Below are 17,386 nucleotides of genomic sequence, written 5' to 3' on the forward strand. Positions count from 1 at the left end.
TGTTTTTAGGAGGTGAAGCCGGATATCAGCACTCCAGATGCAGTGGGCACGGTGAGCAGTGATGGGTGGGCAGAAGCAGTTGCTGGTTGCTCAAGCCTCACTCGCTGGTGAAAATCTAAGCCTCAGTTATTGTGTGTTTGGTGGTCCACTTGCATGACGCCGAGCTCCCCTCTCACCGACCGGACTACAGACCCGGTTCGCCTGGCTCGTGAGCCCTCCGGGAGCATTTCAGGACTCTGTGAGGAAGCCTTGATCTTTTCCCTTGGTGGGCACCATCCAGGTAGGCTTGGCTATCGGCCGAGCAGTTGGGGTTAGGATTCGGGGAGGAGGAGCGAGGGTCCCCTGGAGTTTCAGCAATGCCACGTCACCTTGCCCGCTCTTAACCCAGGCACAGCCCGTGACGTCGGCGTTGGCCTCTGGGCGCAGCTGGAGCACGGGGCCCGAGGACCCGGGAACGCTTAGGAGATGGTGAGTAGCAGAACTGCTGCTTTTTGGCCAATGTGCTGCTAAGATCACGCGTTCATCTTGGGTCACCTTTGTTGTAGCTGACTGAGACAGCAGCCCGGTGACACCAGGAATTTCACTGAGGGTGAGGCGGCCTTCTTTGGCACCCCAGACGTCCGAGAGATAAGTGGAGGGCTCCGGCTCACGGAGGGGATGAAAGCGAGGTGCCGGGGCAGGGGTCACCAGGAGGGGGTTTTGAGTCAGGTTTGGAGGTGGGGATGTCCAAGATGTGACCCCTCAGGCTACAGAGAGGGATAATCTCATTTTTAATTCCAATGCTGAGGTGAGCAGGGCAGAGCAGTCCTGGTGTGTGTCGTGTCACTTGTCTGTTGTGCCCTCTGTGTGTTTTATGTGTTTTGTCTTTCATGTGTTTTCCCTTAGCCCTTCCAGGGGCTTATCAAAACCCTGGCATCGCTCTCAGCATCTCTGGTCTCTGCGTTCCTCGGCCAGGTGCCTTTGACTCGGCTGCTCAGACACGCACCAGAATCCATCTCTCTTCACAAGCATCCGGTCTGGTGCCTTTTCAGGTCTTGTTCTGAGCTGTGTCCACAGCTGTGCACTGCCACGGTCCATTCTGGAGGATTAGGTCTTTTAGGAATGCAAAGATAGGTAGAGGATTCTGACCGTAGGACTCCCGGGCATCCGTCTTTTTGGTTCTTGGGATAAGCCATCCCATTGGCATTACCTTCCCACAGGGTTCTCTGAGCCTGGTCAGCTCACCCTCAGTCTTACCTCGGTCGTCTCATCCCGAGTTCTCTTGGTCCTCAGGGTCGTTCCTCTTGCCAAGAGATTTCTGTCCCTGTTGTGTCCCCTCGTTTGTCCTGCCCTGTGTCACGGGTGTCTGTGTGTGTTTGGGCCGGAGCTGCTCTGCCTTGCTGCTCAGTCTGGATGTAGGGATAATAGGGTAAGGCCCGGGGAGTTGGAATTTGTGACGTAGGGTGTAGCTGGCCTGTCGAGGGTGTTCCCAGGTTGCCAAAAGACGTCTGGAGCTGTCAAGTTACCCTGCAGCACTTTGACCTGTGTCCTCACTTTCTTTCAGATGCTGCTGGATAAAATCCATGGCAGAGCAGCCCATCCTGGGTGTGGGGGCTCCCCTGAGAAGGTCAGTCATTGTTTGTGTTTGCAGGGGAGGGAGATGTAAATGGTGGTTATCTTACAGCGCTGTTCTTTGTCTTTATTTTTAGGAGGTGAAGCCAGATGTCAGCAGTCAAGTGAACGTGGGCACGGTGAGCGGGGATGGGTGGACAGAGGCACTTGCTATTGCTCTGGTCTCCCTTGCTGGTGCAACTCTAAGCATTTGCTATTCTTTTCTTTTTCTTTTAGGTGGTCCTTTTGCCAGATGTGCAGGCCCAGGATGCCAGAGGCCAGATGGGTGCCACTTTAAGCTGTCCTTGTGGCATGCTTCAGTCAGAGCGGGGAGGTTGCTGTTTCACAGTAACTCAGCATGCTGTTTTGCTTTTTTATTTCTCTGCAGGCGCTGCTGCTGTCCCAGGCGTGCCGAGGAATAGAGGGAGCGGGGTGAGTTGGCGTTTAGGCAGGGTGACCCCTAAGGTGAGCGGCGTGCAGCAGTGGCTAGGCGTGTACCTTTTCCTTTTGCGGGTACCCTCCGGGCAGCCTCTGGAGTGGAATGAAGATCTGAGGGGGGAGGCAGGACAGGTGGTGTGGAAGGGCCCCGGGGATTAGTCTTCTGGAGGAGGATAGTCACATCTTCTGGTTTGTGACCCTAGGTAGCGTGAGGAGGCGCGGAGCTCGAGTCTGGATACGGCAGCGGATGCAGAGAACGTCTCGACGTCCACGGTGCCGACACGTTCGTTTCTGTCAAGGATGGATTTTGTCTGCCTGTCTTCCAAAAGCTAAGTGTTGGAGCCGTGGGTGGGACAAGGGGAAAAACCTTTTCAGTCCCAGGTGGCAAGTTGAGGTTCTTTAGAGGGGAGGGCCCTAGCGTGATGGACCCCTCAGCAGTAAAGGGGGAGAGGGTTTCTCCTCAGCAGCACCGGAGCCTTTGCTGGGCAGGGCAGTTCAGAGCCATCTCTGTGTTCTGGGGAGCTTCACACTGTTGGCCTTCGCTTAGAGTCCGCAGGGTTGGGGTGCGGTGGGGGATTCCTGGCCTGGCTCACCCTGGGATGCCTGTCCTTGGAGCATCCTGCTAAAGGACCATCGCTGGTTCCAAGGTGTAGGGCCGTAGGGTTCAGCAGGAGGAGTTTGCAGTGACACACAGAGACTGAGGGAGGACTCGAGAGGTAAAGGACTCAAGGGCTAGAGCACACAGTGAAAATCAGGGGTACAGGCTAGGATAGAAGTCAGAGTACAGGTGTACCAGCCCTCACAGCACCGCTACCAGCCGCGTTTACCTGAGGGCAGGTGCAGGCAGGAGCTGTAATGCAGGACAATGATGCCAGAAGCCCTGAGAGGTGCAGGCAGTAAGGCTAGGGCTAGGCAGGAAGTGACAGTGGGGGGACAGAGTCCTCAGGGTGGAGTTGACTGGGCATGTCCATCCTGCGATCCCTGTCCTGCTGCAACCAGGGATGCTCACAGCCCTAATGGGGGCTGAGCTCAGTGCCAGTAATGCCTCCAACACCTTGGCACCGCAAGAGTCAGCCTCTGAGCACAGCCAGAGCGTGCTGCCCGAGGACCCAGGCATGCTTAGGGGACGGTGAGTAGCAGAATTGGCAGATTTTGGCTGATCTGCTGCTAAGGTTATGCTTTGCTATTTGATTTTCTTTATTGTAGCTGACTAAGAGACAGCAGGGCAGAGCAGTCCTGGCGTGTGTCGTGTCACTTGTCTGTTGTGCCCTCTGTGTGTTTTGGGTGTTTTGTCTTTCATGTCTTATCCCTTTGCCCTTCGAGGGCCTTATCAAAACCCTGGCATCGCTCTCAGCATCTCTGGTCTCTGCGTTCCTCGGCCAGGTGCCTTTGACTCGGCTGCTCAGACACGCACCAGAATCCATCTCTCTTCACAAGCATCCGGTCTGGTGCCTTTTCGGGTCTTGTTCTGAGCTGTGTCCACAGCTGTGCACTGCCATGATCCATTCTGGAGGATTAGGTCTTTTAGGAATGCAAAGATAGGTAGAGGATTCTGACCGTAGGACTCCTGGGCATCCATCTTCTTGGTTCTTGGGATAATCATCCCATTGTCATCTTCTTGCTGCAGGGTTCTCTGAGCCTGGTCAGCTCACCCTCAGTCTTACCTCGGTCATCTCATCCCGAGTCCTCTTGGTCGTTCTTCTTGCCAAGAGATTTCTGTCCCTGTTGTGTCCCCTCGTTTGTCCTGCCCTGTGTCACGGGTGTCTGTGTGTGTTTGGGCCGGAGCTGCTCTGCCTTGCTGCTCAGTCTGGATGTAGGGGTAATAGGGTAAGGCCCGGGGAGTTGGAATTTGTGACGTAGGGTGTAGCTGGCCTGCCGAGGGTATTCCCGGGTTGCCGAAAGATGTCTGGAGCTGTCAAGTTACCCTGCAGCACTTTGACTTTTGTCTGAACTTTCTTTCAGATGCTGCTGGATAAAATCCATGGCAGAGCAGCCCAGGGACCAGTCACTTGTGCCTGACACAGCTCCCCACTGAGGGTACTTGGGAAAATGAGTAGAGTTGTCCTGGAGTTTTAAAAATTTTTTAAATTTTTTAAGCTTTCTACTAGGTTTTAATCATCAACTTGGTTAAAATTAATAGTTATGGAATAAGTCATATTGTTGGCATTTTCTTCTTGAAAACATGAGGGGCTGGTAAGTTACAGGCTCGAAAGGCAGCAGTTTTTTTAATAGCTGTGAGATTTATATCTTGATTTTGAGACTCTCTGTTGGATAACTGTGTGGTTAAGTCTTATTTTGAAGTTAGCTGCTTCAATAATGAATTTATACTGCAAATACCCTCTAATGTCAGAAGGTTAAAGCCCCAACACCAGCATGCGACCTACTTAATTTTTAGCAGCAAAAATTGATCTTTACTAGACTAAAACCTTCATTTTGAAGACATAACTTCACAGACAACAGGTCTCCCCAGGAGCTGTGTGGGGCGGTGCTGGGGGAAGAAAAACAGGGTCAGGAATGTGTGGGGCAGAGCTGGGGAGAAAAGATTTAGAAAATCTATGGGACTGAAATGGGGTCAGGATGTGGGGCATGATTGTGATCTGTGGGGCAGGGAATGTGTGGGAATGATGTTCCCTGCCCACACATTCTGGCCCCACAGATTTCTCTGACCCCATTTTTCTGCCCCACACATTCCTGCCCTACAGAAGTTCAGGTGTCGAATACAAGTGAGTCTGGAGTTTCTCTGCATCTACTCCCACAAACTACAGGTGACTCTTGGATAGGAGGATGTAGACCTGTTGAATTCCCACTTCCCTTTAAAATCAGAGCAGAGGAAGCAGATTTTAAATCATCATTCCATGAACTTCCCCTGACTCGATGACTGTGCCAAAAGTTTTCAGTGTTAGGAATTTGTGAGCTTGTTTTCCAGGCAAGCTGGGATTTTGGTATTATTCCTTCCTTTTATTTGATGTTTCTCCTCTCTCTGGTTTTAGGAAGGGAATGTTTATTGCAAAGGCTAGTTTTCCATCCTGATTGGGATTTTGGTACGTGTTAGGGCACGTTTCCAAGGAAATATACCAAATTAATGTTGGTAAATCAGGCGTTGTTCAGCACCGTACCCACAGAATTCTGCGAATTCCCAGCAAAACTTGCCAAGTGTTTCATGGCCATGATTCATCTCTTTGTAAAGTTCAATTTGCTGCATTTGTAATTCCATGGATCCCCTTAAAACTTCAGTCCTGGCCTGGCTGCTCTTCCTGGGACACAGTGAGGTGGTTCTTTCCTGCCTTGGCACACGTGTGGCTGCTCGTCCAGAGTGAGCTTCCCGCTAAGATAGAATTTGTTTGCAAGCAAAACTGGGCATTGTCTAGAAAACCTTAGTTTGTGGGAGGCACTGGGTTTGTTTTCCATATTGCAGCCTAATCCAGGACACTCCTGGAGCTGTGTTAGGCAGGGGCAGGAGGGCAGAGCTGCATTTATTTAATTTTGTATTTTATTTATTATGTTTTATTTTGTCTTCTTTATATTTTTTTGTGTTGTTTTCGTTAGTATTGTGTTTTTAAAACGTTTTTCTTCTTCTTTTTTAATTTTAATTTTTAATTTTCTTTTATTTTTTACCTAATTTTAATTACTTTAAGTCATTTTAGTTTTTTATTCAATTTTCTTTCTTTTTATTTTTAATTTTATTTTTTTACTTTTAAATTTTTTTTCCTTTTTATATTTAATTTTGTTTCTTATTTGATGTATTTTTGTTTTATTTTTTCATGTTTTCTCTGTTCCTGTTTTCCCCAGACTCTTTCTTTCCCCGGGGCTGTGGAAGTTTGGCTGCTGGCAAGAAAGAAGTTGAGAAACGACCTCCCCGTGCCCTGGACGTGTGGATAGAATGGAGGGCGCAGTTCAGCAAAAGCTCCGTGTTTTCTGCTCGGGTCAAACAGCTGAACGGAGAAAGCCCTGAACCCCCCGGGGCCCTTTTATTCCTTTCAGCCCCCGAACAGGTCTCGTCCCACCCGTGCACAGAATCGCCAGCAGCAGCCTGATGTCGGGGTGTATTTCAGAGGCAGCCACAAAACAAAGTCGACGCTTTCTTTTGTAACTCCCCGAACCTCCTTGGTTATTATTATAGCCATGGTGGAATTAATTTGTTCTTTTAGTAAACATTCTGTATAAAACACGTACGATATCTAATGCCTATGTCTCTTTGAAATAAAAGTATTCTGCAGCTCCGTGATTGTTTCCAGGATGACGTTAACCCCCCATCTACAAACTAAAGGGAGGAGTTCCCTGAAGGAGATGGGCCTTCTCCTGAGATGACATTACTAATGACTCAATGCTCCTCGCCTGACTGAGCCTTTATCCACACTCTGCCCCGTGGCCGTGGGTATGCCGAGTTCCCGAAAAACTAATCAGAAGTATCGGCTCTGCCCCGAGCCCCAATCAGCAGAGCAGCAGAGAAAAGAAAAGAAATGTAAATTTGAAAACAGAGTAGACAAGTAGACAAGCTGCAGAGTAGACAAGAGAAAGAGGCAACCTTTTCCTCAAGCAGAGACTGTCTGGGGCAGAATCTGTGAGCGGGGAGGGGTGCGGCTTTGCAGTCACACCTGAGGTGTGCACCCAGCATTTAATCCCGGGGGCTATATGCTGTCCCATTGCTGTTGGCTTTTTCCACAAAATACTGATTCACAGAATTCTATTAATGAATTGGCACTTTTAAATGAAACTGGACTCGTTATTTATAACTTTTATTAACAAAGAAGTCCAAAACAAAACCCCCCACAACCACTCCCCCAGAACAAAACACTGAAAGAGAAAATAGGCCGATATTATTCAAATAAAAATTAAATCTTGACCCCATAGAGACCCAGGTGCATTTAATCCTAATTAAGTGTGGGTCTGATGTGTTAGGTTGATGATTTCATCTAGTTTAAAATACTGTTTATTTGTTAAGGTGTTAAACACGAATTAAAAAAAAAAGTTAAAAATAGAAAAATATAATTAACCAAAATAGAAAAATAAATACAAAAAAATCAGTAATAAAAATAAGTACAATATATGCTGCTACATGTTAAATCTATTTGCAATGTATTACGTGCAGTAGACATAGATATGAATAAAAAAGATGAATGGTAATGAGAAATAAAATATAAAAGAAAATAAATACACAAAATATTGGGACATAGCTTAAATGAAAGGCTTTTTTGGTTTCAGTTTGGCTGATGGCTGGGTTCTTGCAGTTGCGGTTGGGGGTCTTTTGGGTCGTTTATTCCAGAGGATGTTCGGAAGGGCATTTTTGGCCGCGCGCTTCTTTGCCTCCCGCTGTGCGCCGCTGCCCCGGGCCGGGCTGTGCGGCGGTGCTGCCACCGTGTGGGCAGAGAGCGGTACTGCAGCTCCAGCCCGCGGCAGCCCCGGGCTGCGCTCAAGGCGGTGCTGCCACCGTGTGGGCAGAGGGCGGTACTGCAGCTGCTCCCCGTGCCCGTCAGCGAGCCGCACGGCAGCCCCGGGCTGTGAGCTCGAGGGCAGTGCTGCCGCCCGACCGTCCGAAGATCAAGGCCAAAATGGCGGGAAAAATGCAGGGACCTCCGGGTGCGTGATAGCCGGCTGCCTGCGCGCGACACGGATCACGGCGCCGCCTGGAGGCAATTTTCCGTCCCGTTTCCAGAACGTACGGACGTGGGTTGCGGGTTCAACCGCGCCGCGGCAAGGTTCAGTCTGTCGATTTAGTCAGGCGCCTGAGTAAACACCTATAGGGGGACCTTAGTGGGGTGCCACAACCAAAATGGCGGCTCGGCGCGCGGCGCTCGACCTTTCCAAAATGGCGGCGCGGCGTAAAAGGCGGGAAAAGCGGAAAGTGCAAGGACCCCATGTTTGTCTACCCAACTGCCTGTGCCAAAAGCCGACTGCGGCGCCGCCTGAGAGCAATTTTCCGCGGTGTTTCTAGAGTGTGCGGACGTGGTCTGTGGGTTCAACCGCGCCGCGGCTGGGTTTGTTCTGTCGATTTAGTCAGGCGCCTGAGTAAACAGCCATTAGGGGACCTTAGTGGGGTGCCACAAAAAAGATGGCGACGGGACCGGAAGTGGCTTCACCCACAACCAAGATGGCGGCGCGGAAGGGCGGAAACACCCGAATGTGGCCGAACACCCGAAATTAGCCGACGTCTGACGGAAATCGACGACTTTCACCGAACAGCCGAAAATAGCCGACGTCTGACGGAAATCGACGACTCTCGGCCGGCAGCCGAACCCAGCCGACTTTAGCCGACTTGAACTGCGTGCAGCCGGACGCAGCCGCGGTCAGCCGAGCCGAGCCGAGCCGAGCCGAGCCGAGCCGAGCCGAGCCGAGCCGAGCGGAGGGCGGTTCCGGGGCGGCCCCGGGCCGGTGTCGGGCGTCACCGCCCCTGCCCTCGGTGGGCAATTCGAAGGCCACGTGGGCGGCTGCTGCCCGGGCGGGACACGCTGGCGCTGTGGCCGGGGCTGGAGCACTCGCTGTCGCTGCTGGAGCCGGGCGTTGGGTGGCGAGGACGGCGGCTGCATGTCCTGCCGTGCGGTGAGTGCCGGCCTGGCCACCCGCCGCGGGCCCGGAGCCGCAGGTCTCCGAGCTGCTCGGAGAGTGCGGGTGGGGAGAGCCGCTCGTGGCTGGGCACAGTCCCGGGGCAGTCGCGGCTTCCCGGGGAAGGCGCCGAGGAGAGCGCCGGCAAAGGGCGCGGGGCGCTGGCGTGCCCCCGGGGGCCCCCGGAGCATTGACTCGGGGGGGTCTGTCCGAGCCGCTTATGGCGTGAGGGACGAGGGATTTCTCACAAGGACACGGAGTGAGCCGGACAAGGGGAACGGCCTCAGGATGAAGGGGGGCGGGTCTAGATTAAATATCAGGAGGAAATGGTTCCCTGTGGGGGCGGTGGGGCCCTGGCACGGGGTACCCCGAGAAGCTGTGGCTGCCCCGGGATCCCTGGCAGTGGCTTGGACGCTGGGGCTTGGAGCAGCCTGGGCTAGTGGAAGGTGTCCCTGCCCTGGGCCGGGGAAAACCTTAGTTTGTGGGAAGCACTGGGTTTTTTTTTTTGTTTTGTTTTGTTTTTTCCATATTGCAGCATAATCCAGGAAACTCCTGGAGCTCTGTTAGGCAGGGGCATGAGGGCAGAGCTGCATTTGTTTAATTTTGTGTTATGATTTTATTTTTTACTTTTTTTTTTGTATTTTTTATGTGTGTTTTTTGTGGGTTTTGTGTTGTTTTCCTTAGTGTTGTATTTTTAAAACGTTTTGTCTTTCTACTTTTTAATTTTTTTTTTTATTTTCCATTATTTATTTTTTACTTAATTTTTAATTACTTTTAGATTTTTAAGTTTAGTTTTTATTCCATTTTATTTTTTGTTTTTCTTTTATTACTTTTACATTTTATTTTCTTATTCTATTTTAATTTTATTTCTTATTTTATATATTTTTGGGTTTTTTTTTTTTTCATGTTTTCTTTGTTCCTTTTTTTCCCCAGACTCTTTTTCCCCCGAGGATGTGGAAGCTTGGCTGTTGGCGAGAAAGAGGTTGAGGAGCTTTTGCAAATGCCGGAATTCTGGCTGAAAGATGAGTGCTCATAATTTACACTGTGTAAAGGAATGCTTAAAAAAACTCTAATGCCTGTTTTTTTTTTTTTTTTTTTTTTTTTTAAGGAAAGGCATGGGGAGAGGTCCTTCCTTTTATTTTCTTCCAAATAAATGTTCTTTCTTCCTTACAGCACGGTAGAAGCCCTGTTCTGCTCTGGCTGCTGAAGGACCCTTGGCAGCATCTCCGGGCGCACCTCAAGGCATCTCGACTCCAAGAGAGATCTGTTCTCTTTCCGTATTGACTCTGTTGAAAGGTAAACGCAGAATGCTGATGGGTCGGCCCCTCCAGCTCCACTGCACTCAGCGGGCGTCGCACGGAGGGTGCTCCTGTCCTGTCTCTGGCAAGGCTGGAGGTGGCTTTTTCTGCTGCCCTGTCCCAGAGTGGTTTTCTGTATTGCTGCTGTTGGCGTCGTAGTGCTGAGCTGTGAGGAACGTCACCCGTGTAAGGCAAATCCTAGGCAAAAAGCCCAAACAAACCAACCGTGTCTGCCTTTTGTATGGGAAACTGCACTCCAGCCAAGCAGCTATCACCAGGCCCAGGGCACAGGAGGGCTCCTTCCCGTTAGATGGGAAGAGCACGCAAACCAAGCCCCGAAGGGGCTCGGCTGGAGCCTGTATGGGGTCAGCATTAGCAGTGGGAAGGGTGGCCAGAGGGGCTCAGGCAGGACTTGGGCTGGGTCTGACCTGCACTGGCCACATTTGCTCTGTCCTTGCTAAGGTGGGCAAAGGCAAATCTGACAACTGAGTATGTGCTTGAGACTCTCACTCAGCTGTCTGAGAATCTGTCTAGAAAATGGAAGAGTGCTTGGGTTTAGTTTGGTGTATAGCACTTCAAAGTGGTCTTCAGATATTCTTCAGTGGCTGTATCCCGAATGAAGGCTCCACGCCAGAGTTGTTTTGTGCGAGCATTGTTCTACTAGACAGTGGTTGTTCATCTGGACTGGTTTTAATGTCTCTGTTTTTTTCTGAAGTTCCCATTTATTCTGCTACGTTGCTGTGGATGTTCACCCTCGTACTCTGGACGGTGGTTTGGGGATTTTTTTTCTTAATTCCACAGCTATTAGTTTGGTGTTTGTTTGGGGTTTTTTTTCCCCCATGGCAGTAAAATTCTCTAAAGCACTAAGCTGGCTGCAGAATGGCATTTTCTTGGAGAGTAATGCGGCTTCTCCCAGCCAGCGCTGCAGTGTTCTTGGTGTCTTGGTGCAATTTTTCAGTGTGTCCTGTAGCCCCAGAATCCATGGCTATCCCTCGGGGTTCTGAAGGAGTGCTGTTATTAGGATTTTTGGCCTCAGAGTGGGAAGTGCAGGATCGGAACTGTGGCATCTCAGCTCTGTTCTAGGAACCCTGGAAAAGCATGCTCTTATTCGTGAGGGGCCACTAACTCTTGAAAGTCGAGCCGTCTTGCAAGAGGCACTGCAGAGGGGGAGATTTAACCTTATATCATTCTTTGTTGAAATCACCTCTGTGAAACCTTAGTAGACTTCAGCAGTTTCTGCAGAACAGCTGGTTTCACCCAGAGCAATTCAGTGCATTGTTCCATGCACCGGACTGCTTCACGTGATTGGTATTTTGTGTTATGCAGGATCTTCAGCAGCTTTGCCTTCGGTTTTCGTGGCAATTAGCATTTTGTGCTTCTCGGGCACAGCATTGGGTTCCTATTTATGTGTCCATCATTTGATAGGTTGTTTCCACTTAGTTCTGATTCAGTTCTCCAGATCTTGACTTAACTTTGAGTCATGTTTCTTCTGCCTTTTGTGCAAGTGGACTTAATGCTTTTTCTGCAACTTTTTATTGAAATATCAATCATAAACTAATCCTGATAAATCAAGTCGATGTTTCGCTCTGGTAAAGTCTTGTGACTACCTTGGCAGGTAGGAGGAGTTGGGAGCAAATAGTATAAGAAAGTTGACTGTAGAAGCTGAAGGTTGTCCAGCAAAAGCTGAGTGTATGTCTCTGACACCTAGCAAGGCTGGAAAGGGTTCCTGCGTGCACAGTGAATGTTAGAGTGGGCTGAGCTTTCAAAGTGTGAACAGAGCAAGGAAAGGATCAAAGGAAAAGAATTGGTGACGTGAGATCAGATTAGAGCCCTTTCTGACGTCCACGCGTGCTCTTTGTGCTGTCCAATTCTGCGTGTAACCGAGTACAGGCGTTCCCTTGGCTCTTTTGCAGGTAGACAGGATGCTCCGAGCTCTGGAGACAAGACTGCCCACGCTTGAGTCGCGGGTGGCTGCTCTGCACGGGCAGGTCCGAGAGGAAACGCCTGTGGAGCTGCAGGAGAAGGGCGAAGGTGAAACTTGGCCCCGGAAGCCCCTGGGATCTGCGGGAACGTTGCGAGGGCCGTGAAAGAGCCGAAAGCCCTGGGTGGCCCGTGCCGCGGGGCAGAGGTGCTGGCCGAGGGTGGGCCCCAGCCGAGGAGCTCCTCTTGTGTCCCTTCAGAGGATACCCCCAGGGGCTTTGCTCTCGATAAAGGCTTCTGAGCAGTCCATCTGTAGACTTCTGGTTTAATGTAAGAATTTATTTAAATTTTTCTCTCTGAAAGCAAAGCATATGCCTCCTGACTTCCCTGCTATTCAGTATCTGCTGAACTGGCTGTGCATTTTCCTGAGCTGATGAGAAACCTCCCTGTGATTCTGTAATCTGCAAAGGAACAGCACTAAGTCACTTTTTTTTTTTTTTTTTTTTTTTTTTTCTCCATAGCTTTAGCTTGACTTGTGCTCAAAGACAGGAACGACTCAACAGCTTTATGTGGTGACTCGTTAGTTTGGGGAGTTTTTGCAAGTTCAGCGCGGGAATATGATAGAGGAAAAGGCTTGTTTTTGCAGCATTAGGTAAATGCTTTTGCACGAGGTGTTGAAGGTCAGTTGTTTTACAACTTCAAAGGGAGGCAAACCAAACCAGGCTGATGGCGACACTCCTTTAAGCAAGGCTGGGTATGTATTTGGGCAATTATTTCAGCAGTTTTTGTGGTGTTAATGCTGCTGTTTTGGTTGTGTTTGGTTCTCTGTGCATTTGACTAATTGTCAGTGTTTCTCATGGTGTTTTTCAATAAAAGCAAGCAGTTGTGTGTGGTACAAAGCAAGAAGAATCTCAAAAAGCGGTTTGGGTTTTGTTGGGTTGCTGTTACCCAACACTACTTAGCTTTACTACTGTGAGTTTTGAAGTTTTCTCCAGCAACTCTGCTTGAATTTCCCCATTCTGCCTCACTGGTAGACACTGTATCTCTTAGAAGAGCTTCTCCCTTCCATCCTCACTGCCCTGTTTTGAAGTAGTGCTCCAGTTTCGCCTGTGGTGATGGGGCTCAGATGCTTTTCCGGTCAGGTGACTAAACCATTTTGTTAATGACATAGCTGTAAGCCAGAGGAGCTGACATTACTCCAGTGTAATTTGTGAGGCAGTTCCTGCTCGAACAAGTGTTTGCATGCTGCTCAGCAGCAATAGATCTCCTTCTGGATGTTTGAAGGTGAGAGAAGAGAGGGTTGCATCCCAGGAGCCTGATTTTGGAATGCTTTATGGAATTGGCCGAGTAGCTTTTACTTCGGGGGGTTCCATAGTCTGCCCTTGGCAGCTCTAGCCTGTGCTTCACCTTTGAGTCTTCAGTCCACAGAGAAATGGACCTTGGGGGAAGATCTTACAGCTCTACTTATGCTTTATGAATGAGGACGATTTTCTGGAAGTAGGCTGTCCATTCTGACCCATTTTCTTCTCTCTCCTTGCAGACTGTACTGCTGAAAGGCTGAGATGAGGAGAGGCTCTGCAATCTCTGGGTCTCCATGTCTTCCTGAGGCTGAAGCCATGTTTGCTGTCAACGATGACACAGTGGAAGGTGTTAAAACCTTCCTTGAAATCCTTGTTGTTTTTTTTTTTTTTTTCCCCTGAATCCCAAGACTCTGTCTGCAGCTGTGCCCTGTCTATTTCTTAAAAGAGTTTCTGAGTTTAGAAAGGTTTTTACATTCTGCAATATTTATATATAACTCAATTTAAAAGAACCTTGCTGCATCAATGTGGTGTTAATTACGCTGTTTGAGTTGGTTAATTAAAAGAAATTATTGGTTAGGGGTTTGAGCATCCCTTGGATGGCCCTTGGAGCAGGCAGCTCTTGTTTAATGTCTCTTAATTTCTTTAATGTCTTTCGATTATTTCTTAAGCAATTACTGCAATTAGGATATAGAGTCAAGACAACAGCATTTCTGCCTTGTTGGATGGGGAGGTCCAGGCCCAGTTCCTTGGAGAGATCGAGGGGAGGGAAAGCTGAGCCTCGGGCTGGGTTTTGGCAGTGGGAATTTGGTGAGGAAGAAAAGATCCCCCAAGGAGTAATTAAGGCCAGTTCTGCTGGCTTTGGGTGTTTCTACTGGCAAAAAATCATCCTGGTTCAACGGGACTCGAAGAAGCAGGGGTATGTGCCAGGGGGCCTGTGCTGGGACCCCCAAACCCTGGTCAGGAATGCTGAGCAGTGTCAGCTCCAGAGGAACAATAGAGAGGGGGCTGTGCTGGGAGCCCTCAAATTCCAGTCAGAGATGCTGGACACCTTTGGGACGCTACTGAGAGGCTCCAAGGTCTGATGCGCCTCGGTCCGGCCCCGCTCCCCGGTTGGCCTGAGGCGTCGCTCCCGCCGCCGCCCATTTGGGAAGCGGCGGAGCCGTGGCCCCGCTGCCGCGGCCTCTGCGGCAGGTGCTGCTGGGGCCCGGGAAGGACGGCGGGAGCTCCCCGTTGAGGTCCCGGCCGGGAGTTCCCTCTCCCAGGGCACCGGGGAGACGGCGGGGGGGGGGGCGGAACCGCGGGAGCGGGGCGTGAGGGGACAGCGGGGGGGGGGGGGGGGACGCGGGGGGGCGGGAACGGGCGGGCTGGGATTGGCGGGGCCGGCGCCGCCTCCGCTTGTGATTGGCTGGGCTGGGCCGGCCTGGGGCATAAATAGCGTGTCCTGAGGCGACGGGGGCGTCAGTTCGGCGGCGGAGCGGGGAGCGGCGGCTGGAGGTGCGCGGTCGGAGGAGCGGCGCTGCGGCAGGACGGGGTCCCGGCGGCTGCCGATCCGAGGAGCTGCGGTGAGCACGGACGCGACTCCGGCGTCTGGGGGCCGGCGGTGCCCAGTTCTTTCGGCCGCGCCCTGGCTCGGGCGGCCGGAGCTGGGTGCGGGGCTGGTGCTGTACAGGAGGACCGGAATCGGCTACCAGGGGCGGGCGAGAAGCGCTTCTGTGGTTTCTGGATTTAAAGTACTGTTTAAAATATCGGAATTAAAGCTGTGCTTTTTGGGTTTTTTTGTTATTTCGTTTTTATTAAAAGTAACTGTATTTTGCTTCGTTTTTACATCCTTTCATTATTTTGCTTCTTTTAATATTTTGGTTTGGTTTGGTTTTGCTAGATCTTTCTTAATTGAGTGAAGGTTGTAGGGCTGGGGCTGAAACAGTGGTTGTGGGGCCAGTGGAGACATGAAGAGCCAGGGTGTGGAATAAGGACCTTGGCCCTAGAGGCAGGCCCCAAAAACCATGTGGAGCAATGGAAGTGCTGGGACTGGATCAGTGCCACGGGAGAAGGGGGAGGGGGCTGCAGTTCAGGGCCTGCAGGAGATGCCCGGGGGGGGCGGTTACCAGCCCTTGCCCTGTAGCACCAAGCAGAGGCTGAGGGTGTGGGGGCTCGGAGGGCTCCAGGGCCCAAGAACCAACCTAAGGGCACCTTTTGGGATCGGGGAGCAGTGGCTCTTCCGAGGCGCTGGTGCTGCCTGGGGGAAGTGAAAGGGGCCTTTGGGCAGGTGCTGAGACCCAGGGGGAGGGGGAAGATAGATGTTTGGCTTCAGGCTTCAAGTGTTCCCGAAGTTGGGAACCTAGGAGGGTGGGTGGTAGAGCTCCTAAAGACGTTGAAGTGATGATAATAACTGACTTGTGGCCTTACCAACAGCGCCGGGCTGCAGTGAGAAGCAGTAACAGCTTTTAGCAGCAGGCAGTGGGAAGCTGAACAGCTGGAACTGAGACAGCAGAGCTGGAGCAGACACAGACATGGTAGGGTTTGGGGTAAAACCCCTGTGGGGCTGGGATGGGAATTGTGTGGCTGGATCCGAAATGACTGTAAGAGCTGGGATAGAAACTGCAGAGCACTTCCTGCAGTAAGAAGTAGCAAGTTGGGGCTGAAATATGGGTACAACAGCGGTGCTGAAACAACACAGAGCTACACGTAAAAATCATAACCTAAGGAAAAAACAGCAGCGTTCTATGCCACTACGGGGAAGATGTGGAGAGACGTGAAACAGAAGAGCTGGCCGTGAAATAAAGCTTGTGGGGTCAAGAGCTGAAATCACTGGGGGTGTGAAAGTTAATCTAGGGCTGGAGCTCAACTCTCTTTTAGCGTGGCAGAGAAACTCTAAGGCTGACGTACAGGCTCTAGGGTTTGAGTGCTGAAACGTCTGTAGAACTGTGGTACTGATGTTGGGACCGGCTCTTTAGCCTGAAAATGGGAGAGGGGCCGTAGAGCTGAAAGGGGATTGCTCTAAGGTATCTCGTGAAGTGCCGACGCTGCTGGGGTACTGCCTGGGTCTGGGATAGCCACTGTAGGGCTGTGGCTGAAATCGCTGTGGGGCCTGGGATACTGATTGTGGGGCAGGCGTCCGGGCTGCAGGGTGAGAGCTGAATTGCTGCCGGGCTGGTGGGGCCAAGATGAAGATGCTGCCCCTTCGACGGCGGGGGAATTTCAGCTGCCGGAGTCGGAGAAACGCACACGTGGAGCTGGAAGGAGCGAGCTGGCCGTGAAATAAAGCTTGTGGGGTCATGAGCTGAAATCACTGGGGGTGTGAAAGTTAATCTAGGGCTGGAGCTCAACTCTCTTTTAGCATTTGAGCATGTCGTGGACGGCCATGGTGCTGGCCCCTCCTATTTAATGTCTCATCATTAAGTTAATGTCTTTGAATTACTTTTTATGCAATTACTGTGATTAGGATATACAATAAGGACAAAAAAATTTCTGCCCTTCTGGATTGGGAAATCCAAGCCCAGGTCCTTGGAGAGATTGAGGGGATGGGGAGCTCAGCCTCAGGCTGGGTTTTGGCCGTTGGCATTTGGTGAGGAAGAAAGAGAGTTTCTTCCAGAAAGTGGGCAATGCCAGTTCTGCTGGCTTTGGGTGATTCTACTCCCCAAAAACTGATCCTCATTAAACGGGACTTGTAGAAGCAGGGGCATGTGCCAGGGAGCCTCTGCTGGGACCCCCAAACCCTCTTCTTTAGGGATGCTGGGAAGTGTCAGCTCAAGAGGAGGAACACTACACAGGGGCTGTGCTGGGACCCTTCAAATGCCAGTCCGAGATGCTGGGCACTGCTGGACCGTTGGGACGCTACAGGGAGGCTCCACTGCCTGATCCAGAGAGTTCTACAATTATTTTCTGTCGTGCTTAGAATCTGGCAGGTCATTATAGCCACAACAGGTTGAAAATGCCATCTGAGCAGTTGCAGTCACAGACGATCACACAGAAGCCAGTCTGGGAGAGGAAATGTGCTGCGTCATAGATTTATTTTTCCCAATGCGTTTTGAATTTATAGCAGAATCTCTTCTCTCCCCTCGGACCCCGTATCCTTCAATTTTGAGTTTTCTCATAAAGAATTTACTGCCTGTGCTGAAAAAACAATTCCCCGGCCCCGCGGAGAGCGGCGGGGTTTGGGGAATCCTGGGGCCAGCACGGGGGATCCCCTCGCCCCGGCCGGTCCCACCCCCGACCCCCGTCTGGCTCCGCGCAGGGCCGGGAGCAGCCTCGGCTCAGCCGTGAGGGGCGGCGCGGGGCGGGGCCGCCGGCGATGTCCCG

General features: G+C 51.1%; 1 long non-coding RNA gene and 1 pseudogene across 1 annotated transcript; both read left to right on the plus strand.

The window, feature by feature from the left end:
- Window positions 1-9,620: 9,620 nt before the first annotated feature.
- On the plus strand, window positions 9,621-13,702 carry LOC136363129 (protein Mis18-alpha-like; annotated as a pseudogene).
- A 776-nt stretch (window positions 13,703-14,478) lies between these two features.
- Window positions 14,479-15,779, plus strand: LOC136363249 (uncharacterized). Its single transcript, XR_010743951.1, has 2 exons — window positions 14,479-14,649; window positions 15,500-15,779. It is a non-coding gene; the product is annotated as an uncharacterized lncRNA (long non-coding RNA).
- Window positions 15,780-17,386: the final 1,607 nt, after the last annotated feature.

Source organism: Sylvia atricapilla, chromosome 6 (assembly GCF_009819655.1).
Source record: "Sylvia atricapilla isolate bSylAtr1 chromosome 6, bSylAtr1.pri, whole genome shotgun sequence".
Classification (NCBI taxonomy): domain Eukaryota; kingdom Metazoa; phylum Chordata; class Aves; order Passeriformes; family Sylviidae; genus Sylvia; species Sylvia atricapilla.